The sequence below is a fragment of the Nuphar pumila genome, chromosome 5 (assembly GCF_984573655.1).
Source record: "Nuphar pumila chromosome 5, dmNupPumi1.hap1.1, whole genome shotgun sequence".
Classification (NCBI taxonomy): Eukaryota; Viridiplantae; Streptophyta; class Magnoliopsida; order Nymphaeales; family Nymphaeaceae; genus Nuphar; species Nuphar pumila.
The window spans coordinates 17,593,453-17,609,435 of NC_143253.1; the positions used below are offsets into that span (position 1 = coordinate 17,593,453).

Consider the following 15,983-nt stretch of genomic DNA (forward strand, 5'->3'; position numbering starts at 1 on the left):
TGTTTGGACAAACATCAGTCGACCCGGAAGGCATTGTACTTCTGCTTTTTGATCTACAATGCTCACCAGCAGACTTGATATGGATAGTCTTGTGACTGATTCTGCTTTTCGACTGAGTGCATCGGCTACTACATTAGCTTTCCCCGGGTGATACTTCAGCTCAAAATCATAATCTTTTAATAATTCTAGCCATCGACGTTGCCTCATATTCAGTTCCTTTTGGGAGAACAAATATTTTAAACTTTGATGATCAGTGAATACCTCAAATTGTTCTCCATATAAGTAATGTCGCCATATTTTGAGTGCAAATACTACTGCAGCCAATTCTAGGTCATGAGTTGGATAATTTATCTCATGCACCTTTAGTTGTCTTGAAGCATATGCGATAACCCTGCCATGTTGCATCAAAACGCAACCCAATCCTTTATGTGATGTATCGCTATAAACGGTAAAACCTCCAATGCCAGAAGGCAAAACTAACACTGGTGCCGTGGTCAATCGCTTCTTGATTTCTTGAAAGCTTTTCTCGCACTTCTCATTCCACTCGAACTTCATTTCTTTCTTTGTGAGCTTAGTCATGGGAGCTGCCAATATAGAAAATCCTTCTACAAAGCGTCTGTAGTAACCAGCTAACCCAAGAAAACTTCGAATTTCTGTGGCATTCTTGGGTGTAGGCCAGTTGGTTACCGCTTCAACTTTTGTTGGGTCTACCATCACTCCCTCTTTACTGATAATATGTCCCAAAAATGACACTTGATCAAGCCAGAATGCACACTTAGAGAATTTAGCATATAGCTTCTGATCTCTAAGTATTTGCAAAACGATTCTCAAATGTTCTGCGTGTTGTTCCTTACTGGCCGAATATATGAGAATGTCATCCACGAACACCACCACGAACTTATCCAAGAATGGTTTGAATACTCGGTTCATTAAATCCATGAATGCAGCTGGTGCATTCGTCAGCCCAAAAGGCATGACTAGAAATTCATAATGACCATATCTTGAACGAAACGCTGTCTTGGCAACATCTTCTTCCCGAATCTTTAGCTGATGATATCCAGAACGTAGATCCAACTTAGAAAAACAGGCTGCACCTTGCAGTTGATCAAATAGATCATCTATCCTTGGCAGAGGATACTTGTTCTTTATTGTCACTGCATTTAATTTCCTGTAGTCGATACACATGCGCAATGACCCATCTTTCTTTTTTCACGAACAAGATCGGTGCGCCCCAAGGTGATACCGATGGTCGGATAAATCCGATATCCAACAATTCTTGTAGTTGATCCTTGAGTTCTTTGAGTTCAGCAGGTCCCATCCTATATGGAGGAATAGAAATGGGCGTTGTACCTGGGGCTAGATCTATCTGGAATTCGACTTCCCTGTCCGGTGGAAGTCCTGGAAGTTCTTCCGGAAAAACATCCACGAATTCTCGTACAATCTCTACTTCTGCGACTGAAAGTTTATCATCATCCTCAGTCTTCATATAAGCCAAGTATCCAATCCAGCCCTTCTGTAGATACCGGTTGGCTTGAAGACATGATATGATTGTCGGTTTTGCAAGTTTTCTAACGCCTTGAAAGGTGATAGTTGAAGTTCCAGGGTGTTGAAAACTGACACTTTTTCCTCGACAATTAATCGTTGCATGATGGTTAGATAACCAATCTATGCCTAAGATAACGTCCACTCCCTTAAAGTCCAGTATTAGAAGATCTACCGACAGTAGACGTCCTTCGACTTGTACCATGCATCCTTGGATGACTTCATCTATATACGTCGACTTTCCTACTGGTGTCTCTACTTGATATTTTATTTTTAGAGGTACCAGTGAAACAGGTAATAGTGCAGCAAAAATAGGGGTGACAAAACTATGTGTAGCACCTGAATCAATTAGAACATGTGCACTAACACCAGAAATTTGGAGTGTACCTTCCACCACGTCAGGGCTGGTCAAAGCTTCTTGCAGAGTTGCTGCATAAACTCGTCCTGGAGCAACTGGTTTCTCCCTGGGTTTTGTTCCTTCTCCCTGTACGGGCTGGGGACATTTCCTTGCAATGTGTCCCATTTGACCGCAATTGTAACATTTAATATTCTTATCATCACAACGACCTTCATGTTTGAAGCCGCAAGTCCTACAGTTGTTGCCCTTGGAAGGCGCTCCTCGGTATCGAGGTTTCTTTGCTTCAGGTTGTTCAGGCTTCTTCCCCTGCTGCTTATTGTTGTTTTCTGCACTACTTCCCTCAGGTGGCTTCGAAGATCTGTCGTTGCCTTGCCTCTTCTTGAAAAACCTTCGGGACGACGAACTAGTTTGTCCTTGTTGTACTTGCTTTGGTTTCTCTTGTATCTCCGATTTTGTTGTTCGAGCATCCCAAAACTCGTACCGAGATGCCATCTCCACCAACCTGTCGAACCTCCGAATTTGCAGAGGTCCCACCATCCTCAGAACTTCAGGTTTTAATCCGTGCTCATATAGCTTGCATTTTTGCTTCTCAGAAGATACTAAAGCCTTCGCAAATCTGGATAATGAATTGAACTTTGCGGTGTAGGCTGCTACACTCATACTTCCCTGTTTGAGCTTTCTAAATTCTTCTTCTTTTTCCATCCTCTCGATCCTGGGAAAGAATTGTCTGTAGAACTTGTTCCTAAAGGTAATCCAGGAAACAAACTCTCCACTTCCCAGGACATCTCTGATGGATCGCCACCAGTACTCAGCGTCCCCAATTAAGTTTGATGCCGCGACCCATGCTTTCTGGTCCTCTGTGCACTGTATCGCATCCAGTGCTTTCTCCGCTTGCATCATCCATTTCTCTGCTGCTACTCCTCCAGAAGTTCCGTCGAATGTGGGCACTCTCATATTCTTGAACTTCTCAGCCCAAGAATTGCTTCCTGATGCTACTTGGTTTTGACTTTGATGTAATGAATTTTGTAATAGCTCATACAAAATTCTTTCTGTGGTATAACCGGGAAGCACACCACTACCAACTGTAGCACGTTCGTGTCGAGGTGAAACTGGTGAGGCACCTCCACCTTCTGCTCCCATGCTTCTCGGAGGTAGACTATCTGATGTTTGCGGAGACACAGGACCAATGGGGCTTGCCACACTTCTCGTTGCAGAGCCCTCCCTCACATGCCTTGCTTGAGAAGGGCATGCCTGTCTCTTGCTTACTTGAGAACCTCTTGACTGATACGATGTTCCCTGACGAGTCCTCATACTGCAATATGAATAAAGTGATTACTAAAATTCATGCTTGCTCCCACACAGGTTTGCACATTTGACGTAAGAACTTACTATTTATTAATAATAACAACGTTTTTACAACTTTTCACGTGTTCTTCCGTAATACAACCCGTTACTTAGTACTATCACTAGGCAACCATAGGCCTTTATTACACGATTTAAACAAAACAAACACTAAGGTGTCGGGGTACGAGGGGTGTAAGTAGGTTCTTCTTCTTCCTCGGAGTCTGATGGAACCCTAACTGGTGCTGGCACTGCCATGTTACTAAGAGCACGTAAGTATGTGTGCCTATTCATATGTCCCCTGCCTCTCCTCAGTAAGGCCATTCCTCGAAGAGGTTGCACTGATTCTCTTATTTGTTCATTCTCCATGACATTAGTGCCTCTACCTTGTTGCGCCATCGACTCTTGTACACCCTCATGACCGGATGCACCGGGTTGCTCCTGACTTCTCCCGCTACTGGTAGTATTGCTCGGTCCTGCCCTATATTGGCCGAAACGAGACCTGTCGCAGCCCGAGCAACATGCTGCAGCTCCCCTACCACCTCGATTTGTCAGTGAACCTCTTCGGACGTGCCTATATGGAGGACGTCCTCGTGACCCTGGCGATTCTCCAACGGATGGTTGGGGTGGTGCTACCTCTTCCTCTCGATCATTGTACCCCCAGTTGTTGATTATGACTGAAACTGGGGCTGGAGAAAGAACGGGAGGTGTCATACTCCCCATTGCCCTGGTGACGTCCATCATGGCTGTCACGAAGAGCGAAAGAACGGCAACCATCTGATCCGTTTGGATCACATCAGGATGCCTCTGCCTCCCAGAGTTCCTACCGCCTCTACGGTCGCTCTCGTTGCCACTATCGTTGTTAATATTCATTCCTGCTAACAAGAGATACTCATAAGTTCAGGACCTTCCTATGACTCTTTTGCCACATATTCCTTTGGATGGTTGTAATTATCGTTCTTTTAGGACCTTCAACTTAATTCAAATTCTAACCAAATCTTCCTCTACAATTCAATTTTTCTCATTGAAACCTGGCTTTGATACCACTTGTAACGACCCGATCCGGGGCTTCTTGAGCCCGGGTTCGTGGACGTTAGTTCCGAGAGGGAAATTACTCAATAATCTCAAAAACAGCTCAAAATCGTGCCAGAAATTTTTTTTTTCTTTCTTTTATTCAATACTTGAAGGTCCATACATCCATTTACAATAGCATAACCATCCAAAGACAAAAGCAGAATAAAAAGTAAAGGGAAACCATACTTCCGATGTGGCTGATGTGGCAGAATCGTACTAAGTCCTGAGAGTGGTGGCAACAGTCCCTGAACCTACAGTTGCAACCAAAAGAAGGGGGTGAGTCTACAACCCAGTAAGATTCCATTTACAAATAGACACGACCGTTGCAACTGTAGTGAGCTCTAAGCTCCTAGTCTTGGTTTAGTTTGCTACTTATGCACACATGTTAGTTATGAGTTTTACCCCCTTTACCGCATCTCTATTATCATTTTCAAACAACTCTTCTACTCTAATCGGCTATTCCGAACATAGCCTCCTCGGGCGTAGCAACCCATGTAGACAACTCAGAGTCTACAATGTTGGCCAGACTTATGAACCACTCACAAACAACGTAGTCCAAACCGGCCCAGACTACGGACACAGGTGCTGCAGCAGCTCGTCGGTTGCAAGCCGGGAGCGAAGGGACTCAAACGGTAGCTAGCCGAAGAGCCAGGGTGGCTATACCTGCCCCAAGGTGTCTCAAGGAGCTATACCTGCCCCCAAGGTTTTGTGGTTCATGCTACATCCTACATGTGTCTAGTGGCAATGTTTTAACCCCTAAGGGTCACCTAGAAATGTCTGAGATATTCCCAAGTTGCTTAAGAGGTACACACCTCAACATTGCCTCAGACCATGCCTTCTAGTAGAGTTCCCATCATACACTGGGTGGTCATCCTATAGACAACTTTTACTCAACATTCACATCTTGAATTTAGTGTGTTATACAATCCTCAATGTATATCCACTAATTACTTTTTAACACATGTTTACATGTCTGAACTGTTAAGGATGGTAACCCACCACAGATTAATTCACGATCCTTACCATGCCCCTCCCAAGGCATAAGCGTGACTTATCCCCAAGGTAATACCTACCTTGAGACTTTGGAACTCTACCCTCAATTTTCACTTAATACATCGATCTCATACATGCAATCATGTCATGCCACATTTATTTCATAACTCAGAAAATATGCATGATCAGGTTTAAGCATCACACTTGAACTTTATAGATTCCTAAGCATGCAAAACAGTGTCTATCCTCAATAACAGAACTAACATACTTGAAGCATTGGAATCACATTAAAGAATGCCTAAACTAGCTAGCATGTGTTTTAATTAACTAAGGAGGAATTTGCAAATGTTCACTTACCTGGAACGCTTAAATTCCAATCGCAACCCTTGATCTGAAAACAACGAATACCTCATATCATCAAAATTACCAAAACACCCTTAAACTTAATTGTCGACTCTGACTCCATTCTTTCAGAGTTTGTTCACATCCCCTACTAATAGACTCTACCCAAGCAGTAGAATCCATGGATTCAAGAATCACATAGATCTGACTTCGGGCACTTAGCTATGCCTTGTATATTTTGTGTAGACGTATCAAGGGCAAAATGGTCTTTTTGCTCTTTCAATGACTCCTATGTCCTCTTTACATCATGTTATATTAAGATCCACATCCATAATAGAATTTGACCACTTAGGTCATCAACTCAACTATGATTTGGATCATGGATTCGGTATTCTTGATCCAAACCTGCTTGAAAAGGGTTTGTATGGATCTAAACCAGTTCGTCTAATTGAATCAAATCTGAGTTTTGGGTACAACTGAGATCCAAACCCAAATCCAATTTGTAATGGAAAAATCGAGTCTTCGCTACTTCGATTTTTCCACCGCACTCGATAAACCAATCGCACACGCATCCGATTTGTCTCGGTCTAGACTTAGTCGGTCTGACCCATATTGGGTCTACCTTTGGTTTGGACCGAATCTATCCCCCATCACAAACCCGATTCCATCTGCTTACTAGTCAGGACCCGACTTGATCCGAATAGACTGAAACAGTCTGTCACGGTATATAGACCCGACTTGGTTCGTTAAGACCGAGTCAGTCTGTCAGAGTACTCAAACCCTAGCTCGGTTTGCGTCGATCTGGCTCGATCCGGTCATGCTCAAACCGGGCAAAATGGCTGACTTAGTCTGCAGAAAATGCATACCGATTCTGCCCTGCATAAATTCTGCAAAAGTACTGGCAACACCATTGTTGCCGAACTGTTGCATCTTCTGCAAATGGTCGGTGCACGTGGTGATGAGGGCGGCGATCGGACATACTGCCTCCATGCGACAGCCGATCCTCTCCTCCCCATTTCTGTCACCAACGAGAGGCAACGACAGAGGGGAAATCCCTCTGTCGTTCTCCTTCTTCTATTGCAAGGCTGGGACAGGGTTCTCCCTGTCCCTGTTTTTTTTTTTTTCTTCAACTCACCGACAACAGAGAGGTTGCCGGTGACCCCTCCCCCTGCATTCGGACAAAGCACGAGAAAGGGAGACTCACCTGACGGCGATCAGCGATGTCTGCTCCTGTTTCTCCTACGCGCTTCCTCCCTGCTCCTCTGGTGATCGAATGGGGAGATGAGAGGAGCCCCCCCCATGGCTTTTATAGCCATGGGGGTTGCTCGGTTACCCCCTCCCACCTTCAGAATTAAATGGGGGCAACCCGCTTCCTCTCCCACGATCTGATTCGTGGGAGAGGAAGGGGCGTCGCCCCCTTCTCCTTCCGTAACCCCCCCACGATGGGGGGAGCATTACAAAAACCTGGAGCGGCGGAAGACGGCCGACGACGACGAGAAGAAGAAGGCTTGCGGATGTAGTTTCTCCTGCGGATACGCTAACGGGAATGCGAACGTGCAGGCGAGCCGCGAGGGCGTCGGGGAAAGAGATCTGTCGGGCTCGTCGATGATAGAGCAGTTGGTGCAGGAGATCACGACTCATGCGCTGAGTTATCTGGACTACCCGAGCTTGTGCCGGCTGTCTATGGCGAATTCTTCCATGCGCAAGGCTGCCGATGATGATAGTGCTTGGAAATCCCTGTATCACAAGGTAAACAACGTCATTTCAATCTTCACGTGTTATGCTTGATATTGCTTGGTAATTTTGCTTCTTATATTACTGTGGATTCGGTCATGTGGGATTTTAGTTTTCTCTTGATTATCGTTTTCCTTGTTCCAACTGCCGTATTCATTTCCAGTAGCGAAATGAGGTGCATTGGTTTGGAAACAGGAAAAGAGTTGTGAATTAGATAAGATTGTGGTTCCTTCGTGTTACATTGACTGCATGCTACGGTACCCATTTCACTTATAAAATAGATGGATAAAATGACGAAGATTTTTCTCCTCAAAAGTTCATAAGAACGTGATAACTGACAAATGGTCACTAAGTACTGCAACATTTTAACCTTGAAGTTCGCATCCTGTGACTAGCTGATCACAATTGTGTGGAGAATCTGATGCACATTTAAACAAATGAAGCACTAAATTTTATGGAAAACCATGTTTCCACATGCTTTTGCTGTCATTCATGCTTGGGAAATTCTGCCATCTATCCTCCAAATATATTTTGCAGATTTAACACTAAATTCTATAGGGACTATGAATCCATAAGGAACAAATGTATTATCAAATAGAACTATGTATCAAAAAATCACATTTATATGCTAGTGTTTTAGATTGATGAACAATCAACATATATTTCAGAATTCTGCAAGGCCTGACTCTATCCTGCCCAGAAGCATTCACCCTCCCTCCCTCATGCATAAAAGGGTTACGAAAAAATATCAAGAACACATACATGAAGAATTTGGAAGTCTGCATCCACTAAAAATTTGAGAAAGGAAAAAAATGCTAGGAAAAATAAAACTAAAATCATAGAAAGTAATGGAACCAGGTTGATTTAAATTTCTTTAGGATTTGACTCAGCCTAGTTGTGTTCCCTTAGTCCCAATTATAGGTACTTCAGGATGCAGTCATGATTCATGACCCAAGAGCATATTGAGAACTGTTTCATTTTATTTTAGATGAACTTTCTCTAGCATACCAGCATCTTTCATCTTTGAGATCTTATCGATTTGGTAGCATGGTGATAATGTAAGTCGGCTTTGATTTAGGGAATGTGAATACAACTTCCAAAATACAATGACGTTCTTCTTTCAAGTTGATCTAAATGTAATGATACTTATATAGGCCATTGCTATTTCTTGGATGCTCCCCCAAAGACAGCACTTAGTGGTAACTTCCTATAAATACTTTTGTTGGGAAAGGATGGTGTAGAGCCACTTGTATGCGGAGCATACTAGGCCTTGGGGGGCATCTGTATACCATGGAAGGAGGCTTTGTGCGGATTAGCAAAACTGGACTGCTGAAAGGGGTGGTGGTGATCCCATTGATTTTGGGGGCTCTCTTTCCTCGCTGTTTGCATTGTCACGTTGGGTTTGTGGAGACACTTCATCCTTCATGTGTTTCCGTGGAAACCCCAATGTTTCCATGACACACAAGTGCCCCCTTAGCGAGAGGGGATCTGTATGCTTTTTGCTTATCATAAATTATGCTCAATTGAGATTAACCTAGACTCCACTGTGAATATTTTCTTCTAGAGTAGGAACTAGCTGGCTGGTTGGATATTTAACAAAAGGAATTTGCTAAGATGATCCTTGTCACTATGCCTGTTTTTCTTGTTGTTTAATTGTGCTTCTAAATTTGAAATGTGTACCCTTTGATGCTACTTTTCGTGAAAGTATTTTAAAAGGTAATTTTCAATAAAAATCGTTTATGCAAATCGTGCATCAAATCTTAAAATTTCGGTTCACACTAGCAGTAAAGTCCGGGTCAAACACAGGGAATGTGTTTAAAAGCTTTTGTACCACACACAATGACAAATCTTTATTGCCTTGAGAAAAGAAACACATCAAACGTTCTACCCTATTACAGAGGGCTCAAGCAAAATAAAAAAATTATTACAACCCAACTTAAATAAAATGGTCTGCCGCCCTAAAAAAATAAAATAAAAAAGTAAAAGTTGCAGGGTTCTGTTCTTTCGCGTCTAGCTTCTGTTTCTTTGCACGGGCACAACCCTAGCGATAATAGTCCTTTCACGCACGAAGATTTACCTATAAAACACAAGACACAAAAAACAAAACACAAAAATGCAGAAACACACACACCCGATTTATAAAATAACGAATGTTAGTTACTAAAAAAAACAAATTAATTGCAACTATAACAACTATTAAAATATCTAACTAACTATGTAACAAAACAAAGGAATCTAAGTAACTAACTATGTCACATGGGTGCGGGTGTGGGGGGTGCGGCAAAAAGAAAAGAAAAGAAAAGAATATATATATATATATATATAATGGACACAAAAATGAAAGATCGAATGAACACGAAGCTCCAGCAGTACTCTTCTACAAAACCAAGAAAATTCATGAATAGTAACCAATTGAAAGAGGGGAACAAGTAAACAAACGAGAAAATACAAAATTTTCCCCGAATCAACTCAAGATCGAGCGATAACTACCGAGATCCCCACGAAACCCTAACCCTAGGATTACAACCAAGGGAAACCCACCAAATCTCAATTAATCGAAAACTTTACAAAAAATTAGACCCCAAGGAGTAAATCACACAAAATACAGACCGATCGAAGGCAAATTCGAAAAGCCCCAAATCCTAACCCTAAATTCCAAATACCCACTAGAAAACCCAAATCAAGGACGGATCAATGGAGAAAACGAACATAGGTCGAACAACCATTGATCCGAACCACGAGATTTCAACATGTCCGCTGCGGCAAAGGGAAAGCAAACAGAGAGACCCAAAAAAGCACAAGCCGTGCGCACAACCATGTGCACGATGGACATGTTGAGAAGCCGAGCACCCAAGCACCTCGTGGAAAATTAGCACCGCTCGCAGCCACGACGACGTCGAGCCCCTCCCCGACATTCTAAGATGGAGAGAGGGAAGACAGAGAGGGGAGGAGGAGAGCAGAGGGAGTCGGGGGCATACCTGGTTCGGCGGAGCGGTTCGGCTTCAGGAGGAGACGAAGGGAGGGTAAAAATCCCTAATCCTCCTCTTCGCAACCCTTTTCATTGGAGGGAGATTTTTTTAGTCTCAAAACTGGACGAAAATGACCCTAGGTGTGTTGACCACACCCAGGGATGGGTTTACCGCACCTGGTGCCGCACCTGCACCTGCACCCGCATCGCGTGGCATCGACGCGGGTGCGGCACCTGGTTGGCCGAATCCCTGTGACATAGGTAACTAACTATGAAAGAAATTAAACTATCTAATTAGCTACAAAAAGAGTTAAAGCAATGTAACTAACTAACTAACTAAGAACTAAAAATAATCTGATTAACTACTTACATAAAGCAACACAAAAATCTAATCTAATGGCAATGAAGGATTAAACTATGAAACTAAAAAAAAAATTAAATTAGACTAAATACAATAAACATGCACTTGCTGCAAATAAATAAATCAATAAACCATGAGTTGTTAGCTTTAACATGTGCGTTATAACGGAATGTAGAATGACTTTTGCATCAAATTGAAGGTTGCAAGTTGAATGTTGATAGTCTTGCAAGCTGATTGTCTTGATCTTGGCTTTGAATGATGTGAATGCAAAAGGCAACTGTTTTGACCGTACATGAAATTCATGTTTCATTTGCTTGTTCTTTGTTTACCCTGCTCTTCTATGTCTATGGCAGAACTTTTTACTTTTACATCTATTCTTATGGACAAAAGTGGGCATAAAATTGCGTATTTGTATTAAATGTAAGTGACAATAAAATTCCCAAGCAGGTGCACACAGGCATTTTGACGCATGAAAATCTTGAGGTTGAACTGCAAGTGTTGTCAATTGATAGTAGGTTATAGGAAAATAGGGAAATGACCAGTGTTCATGGAACAAGTATATTAACAAGAATATATCATCTGTGCTGTTTTTGCATGCCTTTCTGTCTATGCATCGACCTGTATGAACTGTGTTTGTAACAAAGAGTATCAAGAGCATGTATTTGAGGCAGGCGGGGAATAATAATAATTCCTAGCTTGAGTAATCAATCCTGAGAATCTATGTCAAGGGATTCTTCAACTTGCCCTCGTGTTGCGTCAATTTGTATACTATTTTTAATAAAAAATTGCACAAAGATGGCATGCCTCGTGTCCTTGTGACAGCTGAGAATCTATACTTGGTTATGCACGCATAGATGGCTGGTCAGATGGTTGTCCATGCGCATTGTCAGCCTCTGCAGAATGCCAAAATCTTGGTTTTGGGGAGTGGATATTATCTAGTTGGGCCATGAGATGCCCATGTATAGCTGTTACTATCAGTCTGTAAGATGACTTTTACTCAGTAGATTGGTAATCTGTGATATGTTGTTTGTCTCTATGCACTTGTTCGTGCTTCTTGTATATTCTTATCCCTGTCACCCATCATGTTAGTATCTTGTATTGCCCTCTTTGAGAACATCTTTTGCAAATTGTAAATGGTTAGGAGCTGCACTGAAAAAATATCGTGTTGGCATCTCTCACAATTTGATGTGTACATTTGATTTATGTTTAAGCATTGAAAAATCTTGAGGGGAGCATACCCTTATCCAAGGGGGCGTGTATGGATTCCCATACATGAGTTCATAAATGCTAAGGGAACATTGGTTTTGTAATCACTTGCAAGTCCAAGTGTTTGTGGGCACTTCTGATAATTTTTTTTTATCGGGAAACAATCCGATCATTATACTCTTGCTCCCACACCAGTTCTGTGTGATATTGGACCCATGGTGCAATTTGAATTTTCAACTACAGTGGTTGACCATAAAGTAAATTACAAAAAGCTGCTCAACTTGCCAGCTATTTACAAAGAACAAACTGTTTCATTCTTGCAACTCAACTGCCTTTTTTTCCTTAAGATATTGCCTAAGGTATAAGATCACACTTTTTTGTTGATAGAATAACTCGTTTTGTGTTCATGTTGAAATAAATGTTGAGGGTGTTCTAGTTATTTTATTTAACTAAACAACGGTCGACCGTGTGATTTCAGGACCAAGCATATCCTTAAAAGCTGGATCGTCCTTTTGTAAAAATCTGGTAACTGTGGCACCATTCTGTCATCTGCTATATGCTGCATTTGAACGTGGTTTTATCATGAAAATCTTTGACCATTATTCACCTTACTCTGAAAGTACATTCTCATGTATTGCTGGTGTTCATTATATGCCACTTTCTAAGGTCCACCTGAATAAACAAGGTAGTTTGCGGTGGTGGTTTGCCATTCTCTTCCTTCCCATGTTTTGCAGGATTAACTGAATTTCTGAGCATGAGATAAAAGGTTTGAAAGCTTTCTTGTGGGTGGCATTTGATTCACTCGGATCTCAAATCCAACAAGGGATTGACATCTAAGGATCTGGAGATCTTGGATCTGGCTGGTCTAGTGGTGATTTGAGGATCTTAAATGAAAAAATGAATCTCAAATATCTGTTTTTGAAGGGGATTTGAAATCAGGCAATCTGGTGTTTGAATAAAGATTTCAGCACGAGGCTCACATGGAGTCCAAGAGATCCGAGCTATTGATACGCCCCCTATCTACATGCTTCATGACCTCTCTTTCTCTGCTTTGCATCATTGCTTCTCTCGTTTGCATTTACTATTGCTCCTCATATTGCCCAAAATCTAGCCATGGATGATGGATTGAGCTCTCATGATTTTCTTATCATCATTGTCCCGTCTTCCTGTAGTCGACGTTGGCCTTCCTATTTTTCCATGCACTCATGTAAAACTGAGAAAAAAATGTTACTTGATAAAAATAAATTGTGGGTTTGACAATTATCATCACCTTAGCCATGATCAGCAGACTCATCACCAAGGGGCTTGTGTGCTAGCACATTTTAATTGGATGCCGCGAAAGTAATAATCAATCTCTAATAAGCATTTGCATTTCGAGTCTGCCACTTATGTCATCAATGTATATGCTTGGGATGTAACTCCTTGGATATGATTCCTACAAGGAAGATCGATTGTAATTGTTTCTTCTTGATAAATGAAACAGGAAGGGGCGGCTTATCCCCTAGCAGTCTTCTATCGAAAAAATTATGGCTTGAGATTCTTGCTCATATACCAATTGATAGTCGATTCATACAAGTCCTCCCAGGGTGAAGGCAATCAAACAATGTTGAGTTACACCTTGTTAGATATTTTACTCAAGTTTGATTGGATTATAAGGGGAAGAGAAGAAGAATATTTGAACTATAAAAGATGATCTTGGGCCTTAAGCAAAGTCTAAGTCTGTAGTTCCCTCACATTCAATGATAAACAGAAAGCAATGGATAACGAGTGATTACAGATTGATTGTAAAGGTGATTTACATGTTAACCTTTCCATTATGGTTGCAAAAGCTTCAAACAACATCCAACGCAGTATCAAACTCTAGTTAGCCCTTTAAATTTGAAATCCCTACTTCATTTGATACTCGTTACAATTTAACAGGGCTTTCATTTCCAAATTTCTAAAATGATGTTCTTAGGATTTAAGGTATTCCAGAAAGTTCTAAATCATTAAGTTCGGTACAGTCGTCAGGAATTCAAGAAATTCAAAACAATCTAGATTTCCACAAAAGCTGTAATTCGGTTGTTCTGAGAATATTCCTAGTCTTTTTTTTGGAACAAAAGTGGGTGATCCTACTGGTGGTGGGAGTAAACTTTTGAGGGGTATAACAATAGAATAAAGAAAAGCTTGCCATCTTTTGTTTTGAACTGCGTTGCTTTTGTACGGATTTGCAAGAATTGTTCAACTCTATTGCCTTTACAGATTTGAATAAGTTTCCTTAAGGGCAAAAATGTGTAGGTGCATGATCACTTTCGAACAGAACTCGTGTGGACTGTCCATCGCGCCCTCTATCAAATAGTTTTTAATATGAGAAACTTAGAAAGTTGGGGAGAAGTGAATGGGAAATGAAAAGAAGAGAGACTAAACGTGGGCTCTGCTTGTCTGGTAGGAGCAGCTAATGCACGTCACCTTGTGTTGGGCGTTGTAAGTTCAAATCCCAATGGTATCGTTGTATAACTGGTAGGGGTCTGTCTAACCCCAGCTTGCCTTTCAAAAAAAATAAAATAACAAGAAGCCAAAGAAAAGTTAAGAAAGCAAAAGAGAATCGAGAAGGAAGCGAGCTTCCCACTAAAGAGAATCTAGTTTTTCATATTTTAGAAGCGAATTTCCCAGAGCTTCCCCTCCTTTTGAGGAATCAGAGAGTTTTCTGCTTCTAAAGCAAGCTTTAGGGGAACCGAGCTTCCTCATGTAGCAAGAAGCTTTCAGTAACTATGCATGGGATACACCTGTGCACTGACTGGTCCCTGACTGAGCGCTGTCCTGCATTTGATAAGAAGGGTGCGCGGTGTTCAGACAGCAGAAAGTGCATCCTGTGCAGGCACTTTGCAAAGTGCTGGCAAGTCCAGGACAAACGCTACACATGCTGCCCCTGTGGCGTTTGTCCTGGGATGCAAACGCAGCCTAAAAGCATGAAATGGTTCCTTGTCCTTGATGCTATGTCACAAAGACATGGACACAAAAGTGACTCGATATGAGTATTCGAGTTCCCAATTTCTTTGAAAAAAGTCATACATGTCAAAATGTGTTCCTTGGCATGCCCACATACATGTTGTGTCCCCTGGACACAGGACCCTAAATGGCGTGTCCCTGTGATGTAGCCCTGATGCGTTGAAAAGAGAGACTTGTGGATTAATATCATCTCAAAACATGATCATGATTGTTTGCATATTCTCCCTAGCTGTGTGAACAGTGTTGCTTCTATTGAAAGAAACATTATTTTTTGACTCTGGTTTTGTTTATATGATACCAAGGGGTCGTAAATCAAAATAATTGGTCTTTTCTGTACTATGGCCAAAGAAACGAATGTCATGAAAAAAGATTAGAAGTATCATAATCACATAATTCATGCTATCTTAGCTGAGGAGCCATGTGTTCAAAACCAACTGGTCTTGGGAAAAAAAGGCAAAAGCTGCTTGGTTTTAAGTAAAAATTTGTGGGTTCGTTTCTCACGAGTTTGCCTCGAGGAAATTGCCAAGTTTTCCCTAACATTATTAGATGGCACTTGGCTGGATTAATGGCACAAGAGAGACAATGAATTTCCAACTCCAAATTTGACATGATCCTCAATATCCAAGATATGCTTGGTTTTCTTAAACATTGTTGTGTTTGGACAAGAGAAAGAGACTCCTCGTTTCTCAGAGAGAGGTTTCTTTCGATAGATGGGAAGTGGGAATATGTTCAAAAGAATGGACTTATATAAGTTTGAAGAGTTTCATTATTCATGAACGGTTCCATGGTCTAGTGGTGAGGACATTGGACTCTGAATCCAGTAACCCGAGTTCAAATCTCGGTGGAACCTTACCATTTTTCCGCATGACGACTTTCCGAGTTTAATTCTCTATTCACTTTTTAAGTATCCAAATTGAAAAATTTCTTATCCACTAAAACAGTCGAGAGCGTTGAAAGCATTTTAGGCTAATTTGGATCGTTGGTTTTTCACATCAGTGGTGACCACCAGCTTATGAACTTTTTTTGGTAGCAAAAAACAAGTGGTTTTATTTTTTATTTTTCTTGAGACAGAAATT

General features: G+C 41.6%; 1 non-coding gene across 1 annotated transcript; it reads left to right on the top strand.

Moving 5' to 3' along the window:
• Positions 1–15,685: 15,685 nt before the first annotated feature.
• On the top strand, positions 15,686–15,757 carry TRNAQ-CUG (transfer RNA glutamine (anticodon CUG)). Its single transcript has one exon. It is a non-coding gene; the product is annotated as a tRNA-Gln (tRNA).
• Positions 15,758–15,983: the final 226 nt, after the last annotated feature.